We start from the raw sequence: 14535 nt of genomic DNA, 5'->3' as shown, positions 1-14535 counted from the left end.
TCTCCAGGAACTGACCTTAATAGACAGCCTGGTTCTGATTAAGGAAGTATGCTATGACAGTTTGTATCACAGCCCAATAACAGCCATATTACCAATAGAAGAGAATCTCTGTAGCTCAGGGTTGAACTGTGGAGTCCTTGGTGCTCTCTGAGCTTGGCTGTTGGCTTGCAGAGATTGCCCAGTTTGGCAGGATTTTCAGTGCAAATACGGAGTGGGGTTTGCTCTCTGTTTATATATAGTAGCTTGTGCTGACAGTGTTGGTGCGGGTGTTGTTCCCTCCTTGGTAGTTTCTTGATTCGTTTACTGCTTGATTGCTTGTCTGAACTGGTAGTTCCTTGATTAGGACATTGTTTGCATCAAACATCAAAAGAGACAATAAAAAAGCTAAAAAGGAAACCAAAAGATCAGAACAACTCCTTGCTAGATAAGCAAAGATTAACACCAGGATTAACACCAGATGAACAATCAACCAGCAAAGAATACCCTAATCAAGGAACTACCAACTCAGACAAACTGTCAAGTAGTAAACAACAGCCTAATCAAGGAACAAAGAGGGAGGAATCCACAACTGAGTAACAGGCAGAGAAAGGAAAGAAAGGATCTGCCTTAACAGGTTAGGTGGTAAAAAGGGACAGCGGGAGATTTGTACTTTCAGACTTGCAAGATTCTGTTAATGTAGCCTAAATAAAGTAGAATTAGTTCATCTGGTTGTGTTTCCTGTCTGGTCTACCTGGGAGGGCTGGCAATCTTGGGTTTGTTTGTCTGTTTGTTTGTTTATTTATTTTCTGGTGGTGTTTACAGTTAAGAAACCAATGGCTTGGAGATAATGACATTAGATAGAAATGCACATTTCATATTTGACTGCCTCATTCCTCTGGTTGGTTGAGCAGTGAGTTTAAAATAATTAAAAAAAAACCCTTAGGAACTAGCAAAGATAGAAGAAGCAGGGCCTATTCCAGCCAAATACCTTTAGTTGAAACCAGGCAGGACAGCAAAAGCTGAAAGATTTCATTTTACCGATGTATGTTGCACATACATTTTTATCCTGAACTGAAAAAGGCATGTTATTTCTGTTGGCCTTTAAGAAGTCTGGACACAGGGTCGAATCAAACTTCTTTGTTTTAGTGAATGACCAGCTCAGGACACAGTGTCACATTGCTTTAAAGAGACAATAGGACCTGAGATTTCCACAATGATGACATGAAGGCTGCCAGATGCACATAATAGTTAGAGACCCATTCTACATTTTCTTATATTCTTCAGAACCAGAATCTGGAATAAATCTGACCCAGGTTTCACTTAGGATTTAGCGTGTCTCAAATGCCTGAGTTTAAGCACTTGTTTAAATTGAAGGATGCTTCTTCTCATTTGCCTAGGTCACATTTATCTGAGGCCTCAGAGCAGCGTGCAAGGCATGTAATGCTGTAGTTTGGCTTTGCCTGATCCATGCAGGATAGAAATGTGATAAGTAAATACATAAATAAGAGTCTCCTCTCATTTCATTCTAGAAAAGCTTCACTTATGATGTAGGTTGGGCTGAGAGAGTCTGACTTGCTTAAGCTTACCCAGTGAACCATGCAAAGAAGTGGGAACCTGAACTGGCATTTTTCCAGTCCTAATTCAGCATCTTAATCACTACTAGAGTTACCAGGTCTGGGCTGCAAAGATCTGGCCAACCACTAGATGTGTCATATGGAGCAATCTGGTGATGGGTTTGAAATGGGGCAAGTGGTACGCAGAGCAGCATTTTGCTTTTCAGCAGGTCATTGAGAAATGTATGAAAGTGAGGAAGTCTATTACATCATATGGTTGATTTAGAGCAGTGTTTCTCAACCTTGGCAACTTTAAGATGTGTGGACTTCAACTCCCAGAATTCCCTAGTCGGCTTGCCAGCTGGGGAATTCTGGGAGTTGAAGTCCACACACCTTAAAGTTGCTAAGGTTGAGAAACACTGATTTAGAGAAAGGATGTGAGAAAGTGAATAGGATTGAATTTGGAAAGTTTTGCAAAAATATGGAGTAGAAAAATTGGTTGCTGAATGCAATAAGGGTGGTATATGATAGAAGGAAAGCTTGCGTGAAAATAAATGGGATGCTGCTTACCGAGTAGTTCAAAATTGAGCAAGAATGAGGGAAGGATGTAGGGTATCCCTTGGTTGTTCTATATATTTATGGATACATGTACTGTATATGTCATGGAAATGTTAAAAGTGTGTTGGCTGGGGATATGAATGCATATGTACTTTCATATGAAGATGATGCTGAGTTGGAGCTGAGACCTCAAATAGTTTGCACCAAAACATGGATGTGAATATGGATTGAACAGAAAAGGAAATGACCAGACAAAAGAAATGACAAAAGAAATGTGTTGAAGTGGTTTGGCTGTATTGAGAGACTGAATGAGGATCAAATTGCAAAATAAATATGTGATGGAAAAATGAATGTTTGAGAGGAAGTTTGTGGTTGAGTGGTGTTGCTGAAATCTGCAAAAAAGAGAGTACAGGTAGTCCTAGCTTAATGACCACAACTGGAACCAGCAACTCTGTTGCTAAGTGAAAAATCATGTGATCGTGGTGGATTTAATGTAAGTTACTTCCATCATTAAGCGAGTCACCATGGTTGTTAAGAGAGACATCGTGTGACCGCGACTCATGATTTTACTGCCGGCTTCTCCATTGACTCTGCTTGTTGGAAGCCGGCTATGAAGTGCGCAAATAGCAATCATGTGAGTGCGTGATGCTGTGACAGCCATAAGTGCGAGGAATGGTCATAAAGTTACTTTTCAGCACTGTCGTAACTTTGAACAGTTGCTAAACAGGGTAGTTGTTAAGTGAGGATTACCTGTAGTGAGAAATTTAAAGAAAAAAAAGGCAATATACAAAACAATATATGGTCACGGTGGAAACAAGGTCAGTTTTCATAGGCAGAAATGTTTGGAAAGGAATAGCGAATGCTGTTTGTGTAAACTAGTGTTAGCTATGTTCCCCTTTCTTTTATCTCATGCTTCTAATCCATTCGCTTACTAATTCTTACTCATTTTCTGTGCTTTTCATAATGTTGCATATATTTACCCCAAAAGGGAATACTGTAGTCTTTGATTATGTATACAAGTATATTCTCTACTAAATTTGAGCTAAGTTTATAGATTCCACTGAGCCATTATGTGGTTTATTTATCTAATAACGGCTAAAGGTGCCTTGATATTGTATTATTATGCTGCTTTTGTGATTTAAACATCATTTTATTTTATATTTTATTGTTAGCTGGCTTCAAAGAGAAGACTGTCCTTTGTAAAGTTGGACACGGGGCCACCTTATTGTCTCAAAGAACGTAATTTGTTAGGCCTATTTCTGATTTTGGTAGAGACTCCAAGTCAGTTGGGTTGGAATCATCTGGAGCTTCTATCTTGTTGATGATTTGGCTGTTCTTCTTTCACCCAGTCGCCACTAATGTTATTGGATGGTTCTGATATTCTGTCACCAGTCAGAGCCCTACTTTACTTCAAGTCTTCTGATTTAATGCCCAGCTGTGTTATTATCCCCAAATGTGGGCCATTCTACCCAGCCCTACCTCCTGTCTATCGAGCAACTAGTGCAGAGGTGATTAAAGGACTTTGAGAAGAACAGCCGGTTTGTTTAATTCTGCCATTTCATGCTGATACGCAAACAATGTGAAAACAGTCATCAGCAAAATCTGTTTGGTGCAGAGAAATGATTAGCATAAAACTAATCTAACTAAGGCTGATTTAGATGAATTTCTATTATGCTCCGGGGATCTTTCATCACTAATATGGAAAAATGAGACAATACAGAAGTGGGGTTATTGATGGAGATCATATCTCCTTGCCTTCGGTTGGCGATAAAAGGTTTCCTGTGTGATCTAGCAACCTGAAAAGATAACTACAAACTGTGCTTGTTTCTAAAAATAAGGTATTGCCTTGAATAACTCTAATTTGCACTAATGTGCTCTTTCCTAAGTTAAAGAGCATGCTACTTCAGGCCAAATTCTCAAACCAGTGAAATTCTTATTTATCTCTTTATAGCAACTCTCTCTCTCTCATTTTTTGAGGGGAGGGGTCCTAAAAGCCAAGAACTGGTTATAACTTAAGTAGATTTTCTTATCATGTCTGTGATGCACTGTGTGTTTAGGGTGTATTTTTGGGATTATTATTTTTAAGGGCAGGCTCAGGTTGCTTAACCACTTTTGAGTCATTTTACGGTTACTTAGATTAAGATGCATGATTATCAATATCCTCATCTTATTTTCTGCAAATTGCTTTGTAAAACAATTATTTATTCCCAGAGGCAGTGTAGATAGTAAAGAGCAGACTGCCCTTTATGACCCTCCATCTTGATCGTTCTAGATGTTAAGATAGAAGTTCTTTAGTGCTTTAAGCAATGTCTCTTTCTTATCAACTGTATACTCAACTGCTGAGTATTCTTCCCAAAATCCAAAAGCAAAACAAAGCAAAACAAAACAAACCTGAAGACCTTCTTCACCGGAAGTGTGTTTTCTTCCACTACAGAGTTTTGTTAACATGAAATATGTCTCCAGACTAAGATACATTTTCTAGTTCCAGGTCTTTCATGCCATGGAGTATTAGGTATGTTCACCGCCTTGAGTTATTCATAAAAACAATAAAGGTTGGATAAAATTAATTAATTAATTAAACAAGAGCCCCCCTTTTGGGGTAGATGGGCGGTAGCAAAATTTGAATAATAAAATAAGTAAATAAATACATAAATAAAAAGCAGGCAGCTGGTAGATAATGATGTCCAGTCAAGACTGAGCTGAGAAAATATTCAGCCAAGCAGTTGATGAAGATCCTTCTGCTAAGCTACCAATGTGAATTAGTGTGAGGGATTTTAATGGTTGAAACCATTAGTTTGGCCATATTACAGGTTTTCAAAACACTATCTTCTAGGAAAGTGGCATCTGGTGACAGAACTAAAATGGACCATGACCAATGGGATGGCTAAGGGGATGGTGATCAGGGAAGCAGATCCTACCCAGAAATCTAACACTTGAATTATCCAATTCTGCTATAGTTCAAGAACACAAGTTCAGGGCAAGGTCAAGCAATGGGTCACAGGGCTGCCAGGACAAGAGGGCAAAAGTGAATAAGCAGCTCTTCTTCAAAGAAACAGATACCCAAGAGGTCCAGGTATAAACACATTCCTGAGGAGTAACTAAAAATTAAAATTGTTTCTGTCTTGATCTACTGTTGCCAAATGAAAATTTATGCCTTTCCTGCATTTAGAGTTTCCACTTAGCCCCGGGCACTAATCATAAAGAATTGAGAGAGATTATACGTGGTTATAGGAGATTCTAGGGGCTAGAGAGATTGTATAAAAAAGCACTTACTCCCAAGTAGACCTATCATTTTTTGAGGAAACTTCATCCACGTTTCTGCATCTGACACCTCTTGAGGTCCCTATCCTTTTGAGGGCTCAGCCATTTCCTCATTTATTTGTGGGGCTGAAAGACCAGCTGTGCTAGTGTGTGTCCTGATGACCCCAGTTTAGCAGGTGAATGGGGCTCTGCTTCATTCTTTTAAGAGGACTCTTCCAATGGTTCTTTCAGATGAACCCAAACTTCTTATCTTCAGATGAGGTTCACTCGGTAGGATCCAAAGTGCTACACTTTAGTTTTTATTACTCCATCATCTTTGCAACAGGTAGAAAATGAAAAACGTTGAAACACACAACTGTGAGGAAAATAAGTTTTCAGATGAATGGTCCTGTTTAAACCAAATTGAAACATAAAGGAATGTGGCAACAACCTTGGAAGCTGTCTCACCCCAGCTTCTGCAGCTTTTGCTTTTATCAGGACATTCCCATAGCAACCCATTCTTCTCTGTATTCAGGCAGTTTGCTCCCTCCCTTCTTCCCACTAAGACAATGGTTTTCTTCAGAGTTGATAAGTAGGCAGAAAGTAACTTGAGATCTATGGCTTATGAATATGTATGCTTATATCATTTCCCTTCCCTGTAATGTATAAATATCAAAGTATTCCTTCAGTCTGTGGGGGAGGCCTCCGCCATCTTGGTGAGAACCCCTCCAGTGGGTACTGTTTAATGCAGTGTTTCTCAACCTTGGTGACTGAAAGATGTGTGGACTTCAACTCCCAGAATTCCCTAGCCAGCATGGCTAGCTGGAGAATTCTGGGAGTTGAAGTCCACACATCTTAAAGTTGCCAAGGTTGAGAAATACTGATTTAATAAATACTGCAGTTCAGCCTTGATTATTTGCTCTGGGTCCTGCGTTTGATTCCACAGAAGGATAAGGTGAGAATGAGTAATGTACCTGAGCTTAGATGAATCTGGCTGCTTGATGTTTTGTCATAGTTTTATACTGTTGCTATTTTGAATTTATGCTGGTAGTATTTATTATGGTCTTATATAATTTTGATAAATGTTGATTTATTATAATGTATTCTGTGTAATCCTCCCAGCTGCTTAGAGCTGTATGGCTGAAGCAGAGAGAAGCATTTGTAATAATAAATAAACGATGGCAGTCTGTGCATTATAATGCAAGCCCCTCCCTTTGGAATATGTGTGCAAATTGGTGATTTTAACAAACCCCCACATAATAGATGCTGCTGATCGTCTGAAACTTAATCCAAGAGCTAGTCGTTCTTTGTTTAGAGGTCAGTTACTGTAGATCAGTGTTTCTCAACCTTGGCAACTTTAAGATAGGTGGACTTCAATTCCCAGAATTCCACAGCCAGCATGGCTGACTGGGGAATTCTGGGAGCTGAAGTCCACACATCTTCCAGTCGCCAAGGTTGAGAAACACTGCTGTAGATCAACAACCAGGCACTGCTCAGCTTCAAGGCCATGAAACAGAGGACAAAGAATGTTTTGGTACATGGGAAAGACAGGAAGAAGCAACAGGTCTAAATTACCATGATGCATTATACTTTTATACTGACACAGGGCAAAATTGTCCAGTGTGTCTTTTCTCAAGTTTGCAGTAATGATTCTTATCTAGCCAAGTTGGGCTGAGTACCTGACAGACTTCTGCTGAGCTGAAGCCTAATTAAGACATACCATATTGGGGCTGAGAGATTTCGACCTGAGTCCTGGTCAAGGAAGACTGGAGTATTGCTAAATTACTACTGGGACATCTGTTGCCATCCAGAAAACTGAGCATCTTGATTTCCCAACAGAAGAACAAGACAGGTCAAAATAGTAGAGAAGAGGGAAAAGCTACATTAAGGGTCAGAGAGATCTTACTAGATGATCCCTTCCTGTCTCACCAATACCAATTTAATACTATTCTACACCCCTCAACTTTCTTCCTTATACTGCCCACTCCAACCTATTCTCATTGTGCAGGACTCCATGAAGTTTTTTTGGTATAGTAATAGTGTGTGGGAATGACCATGGGAGGCAGGAGGAAGAGACGCAAACTAGATAACAGTCTGATCAATGAAATTTGTGTCCAAAGGAGGAGGTGTGGCAAAAATGTCTCAGAAGGGACCCTCTGTAGTTTTCGGGAGGGTAAAAGTGAAGGAAGGGAGGGGTACTTTCAGATTGATGTCAGACCTGCGAGGTAGTCCAGACAAGAAGCATGACTATGATTACTAGCTCTATCATTATTGTAATGTAATTCTGAAAGTACTCCTCCCTTCCTTCACTTTTACTCTCCCCAAAACTAGGGAGGATCCCTTCTGAGATGCTTCTGCCATCCATCCTCCTTCGGACTCAAATTTTGTCTAATCTGCAGCTCTTCCTCCCATCTCCCAAGGTCATTCCCACATACCATTACAGGTATTGGCTGTCTCTGGTCACCCTCCATTTGCATCCTATAACTCTGATATTATTTTCTGCCCCTCATATAGTGCTAGTGCTAAGGAAAGTACTTTAATTATGTTAGTAACTGATCCACAACTGATTATTGTACCTGGAGGCAACAGACAGTTTCTGGAAAATTAGATTTGCATGTCTGAACTGGGATGTTAAGCATGCTGAAATAATTAATATCTTTTAAGGAGGTTTCATACCAGATTAAGATTTCTGTGGTCAAGAAACAAATTACTTGTTTCTTGACACCTAAGGCATCAAAGAAGAAGAAGGTGAAGGTTAGTGGGAATGTGGTCCTTTATGTTTATTGTGTTAATAAGGTGATATTCTAGTCTGCAAGGAGAAGAAGGTCATTAATAGTTTTAAAAGATTTTTTAAAAACGCTCATGTTTTCTTTTTCCTCACCTAGCCTAAATACGGAGCTTTGTATGCCATTTTCTATAACATAACTGTTTTTCAAAATAAATTTCCAACATATCATTTAAATGCAAATTTCTATCATATCCTTCTTTTCCCATATGTTTTTGATGCAATCTTTTTAGAAATCCTATTTCCCCAACCAGCTCTTTAGAAATATACTTCCAATATATACTGTTGGAAAACCCTCATAGACACTTCCTTTGTATGCAACCTTCAGAAATTGATGCTTTATACATTCTCTCTCTCTCTGTCTCTATCTATCTATCTATCTATCTATCTATCTATCTATCTATCTATCTATCTTTTACAAATAATTTTTGTTTCTCTGTGCAATGAATTTTGATAACTGAAAGAGGAATATATGAGGATTTCATTCAGTGCAATTGTCTAAGCCTGTTTTAGTGGATCTCACCATGGAAATCTATCGTGTTTACTGTCACCTCCAGATTAAGAGGAGTCTGTTGGATGTGTGGAAGCCAACTTTGCAATTCTCTACGCTTGCAAATGTTCGCATACCTAATATGATTGAGGATCCTTGAATACCTGTCTTATTTTAACATATGGCCAATGTATCTAGCCACAATAGACTTAACTGCTAGTTATGTTTTTTTCATAAACATCCCAAAATTACTCCCTCATGACTGATATCTTCTTAGAGTTCTAACCTTTACTGCATCAATGAATGACCTTTGATTCTTGAACTATACGCCTCCATAAGCAACATTCTTTTTTTTTTAATAAGAATTTTATTAAGTTTCAAGCAAAGGTAAAAGCTACGGAAAAACAAAACAACTACAAAGAAAAAAAGAGAAAAAACTAAAAAAGTGTGGAAACACTTTGAAATTTTTTCAAAGTTACAAAAAGAGGTGACTTCCAACTTTTAACAGCAAGGATATACAAAAATTTCTATAATCAATCCTTTACTCTATAGTAATCCAAAATCACATTATTTCTATAAATCATTCCATTAGCACATTATAAAAATCATTAAATACAGTTACTCCCTCCCCTTATATTAAAAGAAAAAAAAAATATAAACCTCCTAATCAACTCCCCCCCACAAGAAAACATTTATTTAATTATTTCCTTCCTACCACTGTTCTATACATTTCTGTCTACTGTGCTAAAGATCAAACTAAAAAACATATAAATTGTCTGCCATTATACTTAATACAACAATTTTAATAATCTTAATCATATTAAGCCCAAAACCATCCAAATAGACATTTTTTTATTATACCTTAATAATCTTAATCCAAATCATTAAAAATAAATGAAATCAGACAAACCCTAAAAGCAATCCAGATAATGTTCTTAAACCCTTATCCCACTTCAAAATAAACCAGAGCATTTACATATCCCCACGACATGCACAGAGCCTTTTTCTTAAAAAAAAATATTGAACAGCCCAACTGCCCCCCTCAAAACCTCCGACTTCTCTTCAGGAGACCTCCCATACATAATAACCCCTTCTTTTCCATGGCATTCCACCAGAAGATCACTTTCACTTGTCCATTCTCAAGGATGCTGGTGCTGTGTTTATAAGTGTCTCCATCTGAAGTGGGATGCAGGGTTAAACTCTTTGAATAACAGTCAACACAACTGGCATTCACAGCTTTCAAAGGCTAAGTACCCTGCATTACAAAAAGTTCTCTTTCTAGACACAGAGGACCCCAGATGTCTGTGTTCCTCTACTGTACCACTTGTCAGCTGTAAAAGAATCTTTGCCAATGATTAAATGTATACTTATACTTATTTTTAACCTCTAATAAATCTGAGATCCCTTTATGGACTTTTGGCTGACACTAGGACTGAAATGTTAATGATCTATGGATTTGTGTATAGATAAGGGATAGGTTATGGGAAGAAGAAATATTTGCATATAACATTATAAGAGGGATGGGTTATCAAGTTTGTAGTTGTGATGAAGATCAGAAGCTACTTCTTTAAATATTTCTTCTTTTCTTTCTCTTATCCTTTTCTTTCTCTTTCATTTTTTTTCTGTACACCTTTTATTCTCTTTTTTCTTTCCTTTTCCTTCTTTCTGAGTTTAGTTTATATTTTCTTTTATTACTGTTATTAAAATTTTCATTAAAAAAAATTCCCTTCTCACCCTATGGGTAGCATGTGTCTTCCTAAACCTCGGGTCCTCTGCCAGAGGCCTGGGAGTTGAGGGTTCTGTGCAGGATCTTAGCTGTTCCTAGCACTGCACTCTTCTGGACAGAGAGCTCTGGTGTTGCTCCTGGGATCTGTTGGAGCCACTCTCCCAGCTTAGGATTCACAGCCCCAAGTGCTCCTTCCACCACTGGGACCGCTTTGGCCTTCAATTTCCACATCCTCTCTAGGTCCTCCTTCAGGCCCTCTAGCTTCTCATCCTCCTTCTTCCTGATGTTGCTGTCACTTGCCACCGCTACATCTATCACCTCTGCCGTCTTCTGGTCCTTGTCTACTACCACAATGTCTGGTTGATTGGCCAGTACCTGCCTATCTGTCTGGATCTGAAGTCCCACAGGATCTTAGCTCTGTCATTCTCCATGACCTTCTGTGGAATCTCCCATCTGGACTTTGGAGGGTCTAGCCTATACACTGTGCAGATATTCCTATACACAATGCCAGCTACTATATTTATTGAGAGGGAAAGAGAGAGAGGGAAAGAGAGACAAAGAGAGAGAGAGAGAGAACTGTGTTGACCAGTGATGCTTTCCACTCTCAACAGCAGGAGACTAGTGACTCACCAAAACTTGCTAGCTTTAATGGAATGATTGTTAGATCTATATTCTTAAGTGTTTCCCCCAGAGATGAAAGTGGAGAAGAAGGCTCTCTCTCTTTCAAAAAAACTAGGACCCAGAGATCATCTGATACAGCTGATTGGAAAGTGATTTAGAGCACAGAAGATGATGCACTGCTTTACACAGTGCATAATTGACCTACGGAACTCATTACTAGCTCATTTTATGCTACAGGGTGTAATGATTACCCTAGCCCAAATACTCAGACTCACAAGAGGCTGCTATATGAAATCTGATTTATTAAGGAACTAAAGGCAAATACAGAGAAAGCTGAGAATGAGCAAAAGCGCGCCAAATACAAACTTAAACCCTTGGTGCAAACGTATCCCGCCTCCCTCGTAACAGCCCCGCCCGGCACAGGTGCTAGCAATCGTCAGAGTTGCTAGCCTGGGAAAGTAACCTTGAGCGCAGTAGATAACGCAAATACATTCCAAAGCAAAGCCAAAAGATAACTACTCCCATCCTCCTGAGAAAGATGAAACACGCAACCAGTTAATGACATGCGAAACGTTACGATGTATCAAAGACATTGAAACGGCGAACATGACATACCGCCCCCCTAAAAATACTCCTAGGGACCGGGCTTAGTGGGATAAGCAGAGTGGAAACGGGCAACTAGGACAGGGGAAGCCACATCTGGTGCAGCGACCCACTCCGGATGAGGGAAATGTTTCCAACGAACTAAGTATTGCAAAGTATTGCGAAGGCGTCTAGAGTCCAAAATTTCTTTAACTTCAAAGTGTTGCTGACCATCAATCATGATGGGGGTTGGAGGTGGAGGTTGGCGATGCCAGCGGTCAGAAGGAATAGTCGGTTTGAGCAAACTGCAATGAAAAACCGGGTGTAAGCGTTTGAGGTTATGAGGCAAGTCAAGTTTAAAAGTCACAGGGTTAATTTGAGCGGTAATTGGGAAAGGACCCACAAATTTAGGAGCCAATTTCTTGGAAGGTTGTGAGGACTTGATGAACTTGGTGGAAAGGTAAACCGAGTCCCCTACTTGAAATGCCGGCTGAGGGGCCCGCCTCCGATCAGCGTACTATTTATAATCCAATTGTGCATCAGCTAGTGCCTTTTGAATCATTGGCCAGGAGTCTGCCAGTTGCGTTGCCCAATTATCCGGAGTGGCCGATCCGCCTGTAGGTTGTGGTAGATCAGGGATAGGGACAAAGTCTCTGCCTTGGGCCACACGAAATGGGGTTTGGCCAGTGCTTTGATGCACTGCATTGTTGTAAGCTACTTCAGCAAAAGGGAGGAGGTCTACCCAGTTGTCCTGCTGGTAATTCACAAAAGCTCGGAGGTATTGCTCCAGAGTAGAATTTAAAGCCTCTGTGGCCCCGTCCGTTTGGGGATGCCAAGCCGTGGACAGGGCTTGCTTCGTTCCTAACAATTTAAGGAACGCCCGCCAAAATTGTGAGGTAAATTGTGTGCCCCTGTCCGAAATCAAGCGTGAGGGACATCCGTGTAGCCTGTACACGTGTACAAGAAATAGGCGGGCCAACTGACGTGCCGACGGAATGGACACGCAAGGGATGAAGTGAGCTTGTTTTGAGAAATAGTCTTTGACCACCCAAATGACCGTTTTGCGTTGACTGGGTGGTAGCTCAACAATAAAGTCCATGGAGATTTCATCCCAGGGGCAAGAAGGGGCAGCCACCGGCTGCAGCAGTCCCTGGGGCTTGCCCACCTTGCGTTTAGACATGGCACAAACAGTGCAGGAGGCAATGTAGTCTTTAACATCTTTACGTAATGTGGGCCACCAAAACTGTCTCCGAACCAGGTGCAAGGTTTTTACAAACCCGAAGTGACCTGCCAGTTTGTCATCGTGTGAACGTAGTAACACGTCTTTTCTGAGGCTTTCAGGGACATAGAGGCGATTAGATTTCCAAGCGAAGCCTCGGTCAAAAGTAACATTGTTTTTATTCGCAAGCAACCAAGTATCCGTTTTCAGTTCTTTTAGAAACTTTTGTTGCAACTGGGAGGGAATTGACAAAGCGCTTGGCTGGGCGGCGTCCGCAGTGGGTGGCTGTTGCGCGCATGTTTGGCTACACGTCACAGCCTGCATACCCAATTGGGGCACTGTCCACAGGGTGCTGACCACTTCTGGCGCTGCCCCGGAGTCCTGAGGTTGCCTGGACAACGCATCAGCCAAGAAATTCTTTTTCCCCAGAATAAATTTCAATTGAAAATTGAATCGATTGAAAAATTGAGCCCACTGAACCTGTTTGGGGCTCAGTTTTCGAGGGGTACTAAGAGCCTCCAAGTTTTTATGATCAGTCCATACTTCAAAGGGATGATTCGCCCCCTCTAACAGATGCCGCCAGGCTTCTAATGCGGCTTTTACTGCAAATGCCTCCTTTTCCCATACATGCCAACGTCTCTCAGTCTCGGAGAACTTGCGGGACAAGTAGGCACATGGCTTGAGGCACCCTGTCCCGTCTTGTTGCATCAACAATGCCCCAATGGAATAATCGGAGGCATCCGCCTGCACCACAAAAGGTTTTGAGGGATCAGGATGTTGTCAAATGGGCTCTTTGACAAAAGCTGCTTTTAGCCGCTCAAACGCCGTTTGACAAGCAGGCGTCCAGCGCAACAGCGCCCCTGGATTCTTTACTCTCCGAGTATCTCCCACACCCTTGGTTCAAAGCAGTTCGGTTAGTGGCAAGGCAATTTCAGCGAACCCCCTTATGAATAATCTGTAGTAGTTGCTGAACCCCAGGAAACTTTGAAGTTGCCTGCGGGTGCGGGAACTTTCCCAGTCCATGATAGCCTGCACCTTGGCAGGGTCCATTTCTATGCCTTTATCTGAAATTCTATACCCCAAGTAGTCAATTTGGGTCTGGTGAAATGCACATTTAGACAGTTTGGCATACAATTCTGCTGATCTGAGTTTACTCAGTACTCTTTTTACCAGAGCCACATGCTCTTCCATGGTTTCAGTATAAATCAATACATCATCCAAATACACCAATACCCCTTTAAACAGATGTTCATGCAGTACTTCATTGATCAATTGCATAAATACCCCAGGGGCCCCAGCCAAACCAAAAGGTAACACCTTATACTGGAAGGCTCCCAACGGGCAATTGAATGCAGTTTTCCACTCATCCCCCTCCTTGATTCGTACACGATAGTATGCTTCTCTTAAATCAAGTTTAGAGAAGATCTTTCCCTTAGCCAGATGTGACAACATGTCCTTGATCAATGGCAAGGGATATTTGTTGGAAATTGAGACGGCATTTAATCCGCGGAAATCGGTACAAAGTCTCAATGTCCCATCCTTTTTTGGGCGAAAGAGAACCGGCGCCCCCACTGGTGAATTCGCCGGCTCGATGAATCCGCGCGCCAAATTTTTGTCCACAAAGTCTCTCAACAAAGTCAACTCCTTTTGTGTTATGGAATAAATCTTTGGCTTGGGCAATTGGGTGTTGGGAAGCAGTTCGATGGCACAGTCCGTCTTTCTATGGGGAGGCAACTGGTCGGCTTCCTTTTCGCCGAACACATCAGCAAACATCCTGTAATC

This window comes from Candoia aspera, chromosome 8, assembly GCF_035149785.1.
Source record: "Candoia aspera isolate rCanAsp1 chromosome 8, rCanAsp1.hap2, whole genome shotgun sequence".
NCBI lineage: Eukaryota > Metazoa > Chordata > Lepidosauria > Squamata > Boidae > Candoia > Candoia aspera.
The sequence above is the reverse complement of the archived record's forward strand: the minus strand, read 5'-3'. Positions refer to the sequence as shown.